Genomic DNA, 10,377 nt, shown 5'->3' with positions numbered 1-10,377 from the left:
AAACATTAAAAGTTCAGTTGAAATAAATAAATTTGTGCAAAAACTAAAACAAGTCTTGCAAGATTTGGTAAGTTTATTTTCAACTTAAAATAACTAATTTAGTTTTGGAAGGTAAATGAATATATAAAAAAATGATGACTGTTATTATTTAAAATAGTTATTATTATTCAAAGTTTATAGAATAGCAAGAGCTGTTTTATGTCATTGAAATTTCAATTTTTTTTTCTAAAACCTCACAAATTTTTCAGAAAAAAAATAAGTTAAATCAGTCTTTATAGCTTATATTATTTTCTTATTTTTCTAACAGTTACCTGAAATGAATTTGTTGGACAAACTTGCAAATAAAATAATAAATTTCACATCAATACAACAAGGAAATAATATAAATAAACACTACATCAACAGAGCTTTTCAAGTTAGTTTATTAAAAATTAATTCAAGCTATATTTTATTAAGGTTTTTATAAATATTTGAAATTAATACTTACTCCTTTCCAGTTTATTACCATTTATTTCTTTTTTAGTCTTTCAATTCAGTTGTAAAAAGTAATTGTATGTAAAAAACCCTGTTATGAATTTTATATGTTTATTTCACTGCAAGCAAGAAATATATTTCTCAAAAGCACTACATATAAATACATATCTTTCATGCAAAGTTCTGTAAAATAGCTTATGAATTTTCGTGTATATTTTTTGTTAGTAACTGTAAGATAGCTAAATTTTGAAAACTAAAACTATATTCAAAACAAATTTATAAACTGAACTTATTTATTAATTAAAAGATAATAAATATATATATATATATATATTCTAGTTTGATTGTGGTTTATACTAATGTGTACGTGTACATTAATAATATCGGCGTGATTAAAATAAACCGTCAAATAACAAACAAGATAAAAATGTTTACACACAAACAACTTTTCTCTACTACTAAACCGCAGTACAAGCCTCATAAGTGATTATGACGTAATAAAAGCATTTAAATACGCTTGTTTCAAATTTCGGTCACGTGGTAGCATGGCCGAGTGGTCTAAGGCGCTGGATTAAGACTCCAGTCTCTTCGGAGGCGTGAGTTCGAATCCCACTGCTGCCACTCTTTTTTATTTTTCCGAATTTTACTTGAAATCTAAAGTTAATAACTTTTTACACTCATGGCAGCTTTTGATAAATAGTTCTATTTTCCTTGGAATATAAAATTTTAGCATTATGATAATGTTAATTTAAAATAATTCGTAAAATGAAAGCATCTGTACAAGTTTGAAGTGTTTTTAAAATAAGATTTTATTAAATATTCTAAAAATAATTTGTTAAATGTTTAAACTTACACAGCTGTCTGTGTTTTAAAACAAGTTTTTAATGTACTTGCTCTCAGTAAAACTTTAGTTAAGTGTCTTTCTCTAAATGTAAATGTTGGTTGTTTATTTTGTTATTTGATTAAAGCTGCCAATAATGTTCGGTTTAATTGTACTGCAAAAAAATTTAATGAGTTACTTTAATTTAATAAAAAGTTTTAGTTGTTTTAAGAATATTTGTTATGCCTTTTGTTTAATATATTTACTTCGAGGTTATGTTTGTAGACTATTTACTTAAATAAACATTCAAATAACTTTTTAATAACTATGAGAATTATAATGATCTAATTAAATTAAGTTTAGAAGTATTCAAGTTAATTTTTTTACAGATATACAGAGCATTAGATAGGAGAATGACTACAAATCATTTGTGTCAAATAATAAGGTCGCTAATAAATAATATAAGTAATAAGCAATCACCGACTATTATTGAAATATTTCTCACTTTGGAAAAAGCTACTAAACAACTAAATGAACAAAATAACGAAATTATTGCAAGGTTCGTTTTAGATAAGTTGTTAAAAGTCTTAGATTTTTTCGCACTAAAATACTAAACGAAATAAATATAAGTACTTAAAGGAAAATAATTTCTCTGTTTTTTTATGAAAAAAGTTGTCAAATGTTCCCTTAAACTTAAAGTTTCTTTGAAAATAATACAAAACAAAAAAGTTTCTTCTATAAGTTTAAAACTTAGTCTACTACTTAATGGGCAATTGTTGGAGTTACACAAAGTGTTAAAGAAAACCCTGGCAGTTTTTACACCTAAAGTTTATCTTTATTTTTATACATTTGTCATCTGTTAAAAATCTTTCATCACCAATCCAATGTGTGACAAACTCTCTAGCTTTTGACTAAATTACCAAACATCTAGCTATTTGCTATAATCCAAACGATTAACTATAAATTCTAACTTTAATAGAACTCCAATTCCGACATTTAAACATTGCTTTTAAGTTTACTTATTCTTAGCTTTATAACAAAACTCAAGTTCGATTTTGATCTCTAACTTTCGATACTTTATCTAGTATCTTTGTTCTTACTTTGTATCCACAATATCTATAACTCAATCTAATAACCCAACAATTAATACTCGACCATTTAAACTTAAAAAATAAGCTTAAAAAACTGACATCTCGTTTGAGTATTCCTTCGTGCAATTTCCCCTAACAAGTAAAAACTTTTCAAGTTGATATCTTAAACTTTGTTTATTTTTACAGTAGAAAACAGCGGAGTAGAGAAACTTCATTACTGATGCCGTCGCCTTCGCTCGTTGCCAAGCAACCCAACACGTCATCACAAGTTGCCAAGCAACCGAGTACGTCATCGAAGCCGTCGGGAAGCAACACGTCATCGATGCGACGTCACAATAGGTGTCGTTCCGGTTCGGTGATAGTCACTAAATCCGTAGTCGACGGGATTTACTCGGAAGAACTGGAGAAAGCACTGCAGAATGGTTGGTTAAAAATTGTAAATAATAAAACTGTAGTTAATTTATTTTTTATTTATACTTTAATCTATACTTTAGTCTGAATAAACTACTACTGCTACGAAAATGTATTTATAAAATAACACACTTAAGGTTTCGAAGAAAGGAGTGTGTTAAATGTGTTGTTTAGTCTCATAAACAAAGCTGTTTAATATATTCTGTTCAACCCTAGCAAAAGCCATTTTTAGCTGAACTAAAATTCAAAGTATTACCAGAGTTGTTTAAATAGTCAATAACTAAAAGTAACTCACTGAGTTTAAGTACCTCTTAATATATTTCCAGTTTTTTTGATGGAAAAATAATAAAGTCATTTAGATCCCTATAATAATTTATTCCAGTTTTTTGATAATTCTAAAAATAACATATTAGTAAAAATTCTAAAAGTTTAATCTCCAACAGAGTTTGGAAGTGGCGACAAATCGTTGACGTCATCAAACCGCAAACTTGCCACGTCATCGCAGAGCGTGGCGCCACCAAACGGTAGAAACACTTTAGCGCCTCCCAGTGTGGAGAAAGTGAATGATAAGAGGGTTGAAGAGAATATACAAGTTCTTTCACAGGTTAGATAGTTGTTTGATATTTACATTTATGAAAATAAACTTAGAATAAAACATTTAAGTATTATTTGAAGTTTACATTACTGTTTATTTTTCTTGGGTTATTCTTTATAAAACTTAAGCAAAGTATACAAGCTCTATCGAAAGTTAGATTATTGTTTGATATTTATTTTACATTTATGAATAAAGAAAGTTTTAATAAAAAATTTAAGTATTATTTGAAATTTACATTACTGTTTATTTCTTCTAGTATTATTCTTTATAAAATCTAAACAAAATGTACAAGTTCTATCACAATTTAGATTATTGTTATTTAGTATAATTATTTAACTTAAAACTTAATAGTTTTTAAGAGGTTAAAAGACTATAAAAGTTTTATCACAGTTAAGACTTTTTTATTTCAAAAAATATTTCGAGTATTTTTATCATTTCCAAAGATATTCTGTGTTTTTTATTATAGTACAGATACTTTGGATACTTCAGATAACAATAATATTATATACAGATTTTCTGGATATGCCAGATAATGGCCTCCACGGAATTCGAGTACGAATACTTGATGTCTGTTCGCATAATCGAAATAATACTGAATTCGGATAATAGAGTTCACGTTATCGACGATGTTATCAAGACTAGAAGGTTATTATTCGTTCTAATAGTTGATTAGTAGTAGATTTATGTGTTAGACGTTAAAGCTAAATTTCCGTTTTAAATACGCACTTTGTTAAATTTTAAATTTTTACTTGAAAACTCTTTACACCCACAAACACTCGCTTTCAAATTGTATACAAAAAAAATCAGTCATTAATAAATTATTAACTTAAATGTTGCCTAGTCTTAAATTTTAAGCTGCTAAATGCAGCCTTTCGAAATTATAATTGTATTTCAAGTAAGCTTATCAAGTAAGAAATATGCGGACATCATACGAATTACGCACAAATACTTGTTTGCAAATTATGTATAAAAACAGTCAGATATCAGTTTTTTTGTCATAAATGTCTTGTAGCCTTGAATTTTTAGCTGCTATGTGCAGCTTTTCAATGTTATAATTGTATTTCAAGTAAGAAATTTGCGTCATAAAACTAATAACCCACAAATACTCGGGTGCAAACACTTATTTAAATATCAGATATGATACGGTGAAACATCTTATTTTTTTAAAAGGTAATTTAGATCTGTGAATGCAGTTTCAAAATACACTCACAAATAATACTATAATTCGCAGTTGTTTTTAAAACATTTTGCTCACGTTTATTTCCCACAAGATGTCGGTTGTAACTAGTATAACTTATCATAATTGAAGTAAGAAATATGCGGACATCGAACGAATAAACCACAGATACTCGGTTGCAAACATCTAATTTAATGTCAGATATAAAAATGGTGTAAATATGCATTTATTAGAAAAGAATTTAGAGCTGTGAATACAGTTTCAAAACAAATAATTAATGTTATAATTCACAGTTGTTTCCACTTTGAAACATTATTCTGACGTCATAAATGAATAGCCACAAATACTTGGGTGCAAACGCTTTTTTTATTGTCAAATAAAATATGATGTAACAACTAATTTTTTCTAAAGATAATTTAGAACTGTGGTTTCAGTTTCAACACACACTCATAAATGATGTTACTCATATTAGTGAACAATATGCATTACAATTCACAGTTGTTTCCACTTTAAAATGTTATGCAGACGTCATAAATGAATTCCCACAAGTTATCAGTTGTGACTGATGTATATATTTTTAAAACTATTTTATTTTTAATCTGTCACTCCTAATTCTTTCTGACAATTTTTAACTGTTAAATACAATTTGTTAATACATTAATAACAAATCATGTAGCTAAACGTAGTTAAAGTGAGTAATATCTTTTGAAAAAATTTAAAAAATTAAGATATTGTATTTATATTACCACCAATACTTGCTTGCAAACACAAATATTAAATAAGTTTTTCAACTCCCATGTTTATATACTTCAAGTTGAGATTAAATTTCAAACCATTAAGTACAGTCTTTCAATATAGTACAGGGCTTCCCAAAATCTTTTTCAAAGGGCCATCTTTAATAAAATTAAAAATGCTATGGCCTTCTCCAACAAGATTACTCAAAAATTTACCAATAAAAACACAAAAAACATTTTTATTTTGCTCTTCATCGTCAACTTCAGAATATCTAGTGTACATTTCAAATTATGACCTCCTGTGGTCCCTTTGCTGCTCATGGCCCCCAAAGGGGCCAATTGGCCTATTTAGGAAACCCTGATGTAGTATACAAAGTAGCACAATTGAAATTACAGTATGCTAACGCCAAAATTTCCCACAAATGCTCGCTTGCAAATACTTGTAATAATATTAGCTACATTTCAAAATAGACACGGACTAACAGGTGGAAACAATTTTAAACTGTGCAATGCAGTTATACTAAATACCCATAAACACTTTAAATTTTTGATATCCAATCAAAACTGCTTGTTTACTCTTGCAAGTACTTGTATTAATATCAGATGCATTTACAAGTTAGGAAGCAAACATTGTGGAATGCAGTCTCATAAATACTTGATGATTGTGTTCACCAGTTTAATGATGTTTATTTACGCCATATGCATATCCCCATATCGTTTATAGTTTTTAGATAGTATTCACAATTATGTTACGTCAATCGCATACTCAAACTATTTTTCGAATGTATTTATTGTATATAAATAACCATATACGTGAACCTCTGTATTTGAAATGTACAACTGCTAGATACAGTTTTCCTATGTGTTCATTGAAACAACTAAATTTTTACAATTTAACTAGAGAACATCTTTTGTATAGCTCTTCTAACGTCTATTAAGTTTGATAGTTTAAATGTCTTTTGCATGTTCCCACGAACATTTGCTTACAAATACATCAAAATTACTGAAATTTGTAATGTTATTGTAATTTACAACTGTGAAATACAGTTAGTGTTTACAATCACCTAAAAAGATATCAAATTGACAAATATCATCTACAAATTTTTCAATAAATTGTGCTTTAAAACGATGAACTGACGTCACGCAACATTCCCACGAACTTTTACTTCAACAACACAATAAAAATTATTAATCTGCTCAGATAGGTTGAAGTTGTTATTTCACGCTTTAGTTTAAAAACTGTAATGTGCATTTTCTCAACAAACAAAATTTCAAGATAATGCTTTCATTAGAATACTGTATTCACGTTATAAGTGTATTACTACATGTAATTGCGAACTATAAGTAAGACTTCAGAAATAATTGGAAATAAGTAACTGAATATCTTGAATGAAATTCGCTTGGCTTCGATTTTATTTATCACTGTGAAATACAGTTTGACAATGTATTCATAACAAAACTGATCTTCCATTCTGTTAAAAATAGGCTGCCCTCTAATACACATATTTTCAACCATATATGTAGCTAGCAGCAATTTTACCAAATATTTTCAAAACAGACAGTTAAGTTTTTAGTTATAAAACTGTTATATTATAATGTATAATTGTTTTTTTTATGTAACTAACATAAAACTCACTAAATATTTCAGGAACAAACTAGTTAATCATCCTATAAGACTGATCTTAAAACAATAAAGTATAAGTTTTACAACAGCCAAATTTACAAAAAACTTCTAGGTGGCAAACGCTAGCTTTAAACTTTTGATAGTTTACAAATTTAAAGCATGAACTTTAACAATTTATAACAACTTTACCAGGAACAAGCAAGTAAGTGAAACATCGAACGATGGAGACAACAATATTAATAAGCACCACGTGAAAGATTTGCAAGAAGTTGTGTTGAAGGGAATTACCCTGAATTGCTGCCAAGAAATTGCTTTTAAATTGTTGACCATGATTATTAAGATGGTTGATTACTCGATTATATCGAAATCTACCAATAATAAAGGTTTGATTAACTTTTATGTATTATATAATTAAAATGATTTATTATTCAATAAAATCGAAATCTACTAATATTCAAGGTTCAGTTTTTTTACATAAAATAATTTATTGATTATTATTTGAAATCTGCTAATAATAAAGGTTTGGTGAATTTCTATAGATAATACAATTGAATTGATTGACTATAGTATTATCTCAAAAGCTACTAATAGTAAAAGTTTTTATACCCTTAATATTTCTATGCTTTATTTACAATAACCGTTGTTCAATATACTTTTATAGATTACAATATTTTGATATAACCTACTATATTATTATTTAAATATGAAATAATAACATTTTCAGGTGAAGCTTTTGCATTATGTGTAGTAGCATCATTAACGCATTTAGTTTATAATTTCGAAGATCCTACTGAAAATTGTCTAAAATGTGCAGAAAATATCTCCAAAATTTGTCAAGATAAGTACCAGTCTTACAATAAACTGCAGGTTTTTTTAATTACTTGTTTATATCTTTTCTTTGCATCTTTTAAGATTTATTTGTTTTTTTTTCTAATGAAATACTAAAAACAACTTACAGTTTATTTCAAAGTTAAGACTTAAAAGTTTTTAATATTTTCAAAATAACTGTTTATTATTTCTACACTAACAGGCTAACATTAAACTTAAAAAGCGTTTTTGAATACAAACAGCATTTAAACTTTCTAAAAACTCGTAGTGAATGCATCAAAATAATACTATTTACAAAAAAAGATACCCTAAGTTAATACTTATATGTTATATCCTAGTCGAAGTTGTATCGTATAATCAATAAAAATATTTAATGAATATTTTCTACTTTGTATACTTTTTAATTGATATCTTACTATTAGTTTTAGGTATTTTATTTAAAATATAAAAAAATTTTTGTTTACTTCTTAGTCTCTGTCGCGTGTAATGGAACTAAATATACCCTAAGTTAATACTTGAATGTTTTATTTGAAAAAGATTAAGCCATGTAAATACTAGTTTAACAATTAAGAGTAAGAGTCTCAAACTGAATTGTGTACAATATTTTCAGTCTCTGTCGAGAGTAATGGAGTTGTATTATTCGAGAAATTATAATAAATCTACAAGCACATTCATACAATCAGTCTGTAGATATATTCACGAAACATTCCCGAGATCTGTACATACACAACTTGTGTTTCTACAATATATGCTCGAAAATGGTTTGCTTTGTTTAAACTGTTTCTCACACTAATTAAACTAATACTTATAATTAAGCATTTTCTTTCTATATACGGCTGTTTTAAAACAAAATTGTGGTGAAATTGCCTAAAAATGATTTAATTTATTCTAAATTTACTTATATATACTTTATATAGTATGTATATACTTTCTTTTTTAACAAACTTTAGACTTAAATTAGTCAAAAAAAAATTATAAAGTATAATTTTGTAAATTATTACAATGTTAGATAGTTTTTTAAACACCTGAAACTCTATTTTTATTATACATGTCTAAATCCTTTTATTTGTAAAACGATATTCTAATACCTTTGTTTTTATAAATCGAACCACTAAATATCTATTATTAAACATATACATTAAAAAATTTTTTTTCGGTTTAACCGGTTATATTTTTAATCTGATATACTTTTAATTTCTACAGGACCACCAACATTTTACCAACCCTGTTTGAAAATAATTTATCATTTGTTATTTTTATCTGATGTTTTGAATTTCAACAAATTAACTGAAAGTAGTAGAAGTTTGAACCAACTTAATAATGAAGAATTTATTACGTCATTATTGAATACTGTTATAAAACATGTTAAAGTTAGTATTTTTTTAAATATAAATAAATAATGAAGAGTTTATCACATCATTATTGAATACTGTCATCAAACATGTTAAAGTAAGATACTGATTTGTTTAATTATAAATAAACAATGAAGAGTTTATCACATCGTTACTAAATACTGTTATAAAAAATGTTAAAGTAAATAATATTGTTTTAAACTATAATTAATACTGAAGAGTTTATTGCATCTTTATTGAATACTGTCATTAAACATGTTAAAGTTAATAACACTTATTAGATAATATTTATTAACCTAAATACATTTTATACTTTTAACTTTTATCTGTTTTAGTCCATATATCTAATTAGTTCTAAATGTTTTTGAAATGTAACTTTTTGTTGAAATATGTAAACTTTTTTTACAAAACTTAAATTTGACATAAAAATTGTGTTTTAAACTTTTAGATGTGCTTTTAATCTCAATGACTTCCTAAAGAGTAAGACTTTAAATTAAGGCCATAGGGGGGGTCCAACATTTTTTTTACTAAAGTTAACTTCGGCTTTTATATGAAAGCTTAAAGTACAAACTATAAGCCAGTTTTTATAGAATTCAAAAGTATCATTTAACTTTTGAGATATTTAACTTTTTGTAAAAATTTTCCAATACAAACGTATGGACCGCAAATTTTTTTGGGTCAATTTTCTCGGAAATTTTAAAATTCACTAAAAACCTATCTTCTCCTTCATTTTTTGACCTAGAGACTTCAAATTTTCAGGAAATGTTCCTTTTAATATTTTGAAGAATCTGAATGTTGGAATTTTTGAAATTTTGAAAAATAAAAATTTTATCCACAAAAAACTAAAAAAAAGGTAGTTTTTTGACAATAATTTTTTTTTTACTCAAAGTTAAAAAAATTCCTACAATATATCTCTTTAAAGTTTAATGATACACATTCTGTAAAAATTTGAGAAAGATTACTCAAAAAATGAAGGAGGAGATAGATTTTTAGTGAAATAGTCTTTTTTCGCATTTTTAGTTTTCGCCTTTTATAAGGAACCTATTGAACGCCCTTTCTTTGATCGCTTATATCTCAAAAATTACTTTGAGTCTTTTTAAGCGGTTAAAAGTGTCTGATAGCTTAGATTAAATTCTACAAAATAAGATCAGGTTGTAAAAAACAAAGTGTACCCCCCCTATGGCCTTAATACCGCAAAAAAAAAGTTATTTATATTTACAGTATGTTTCTTACAAATTTTACAATTTATTCAATTTACAGGGTAAATATTG

The 10,377-nt window shown here is 26.5% G+C and overlaps 1 non-coding gene across 1 annotated transcript; it reads left to right on the top strand.

Annotated features, from left to right (window-relative positions):
* The first annotated feature begins 1,013 nt into the window (after positions 1-1,013).
* On the top strand, positions 1,014-1,095 carry Trnal-aag (transfer RNA leucine (anticodon AAG)). Its single transcript has one exon. It is a non-coding gene; the product is annotated as a tRNA-Leu (tRNA).
* Positions 1,096-10,377: the final 9,282 nt, after the last annotated feature.

This window comes from Thalia democratica, chromosome 2 (assembly GCF_965202585.1).
Source record: "Thalia democratica chromosome 2, ktThaDemo2.hap1.1, whole genome shotgun sequence".
NCBI lineage: Eukaryota > Metazoa > Chordata > Thaliacea > Salpida > Salpidae > Thalia > Thalia democratica.
The sequence above is the reverse complement of the archived record's forward strand: the minus strand, read 5'-3'. Positions and strand labels throughout refer to the sequence as shown.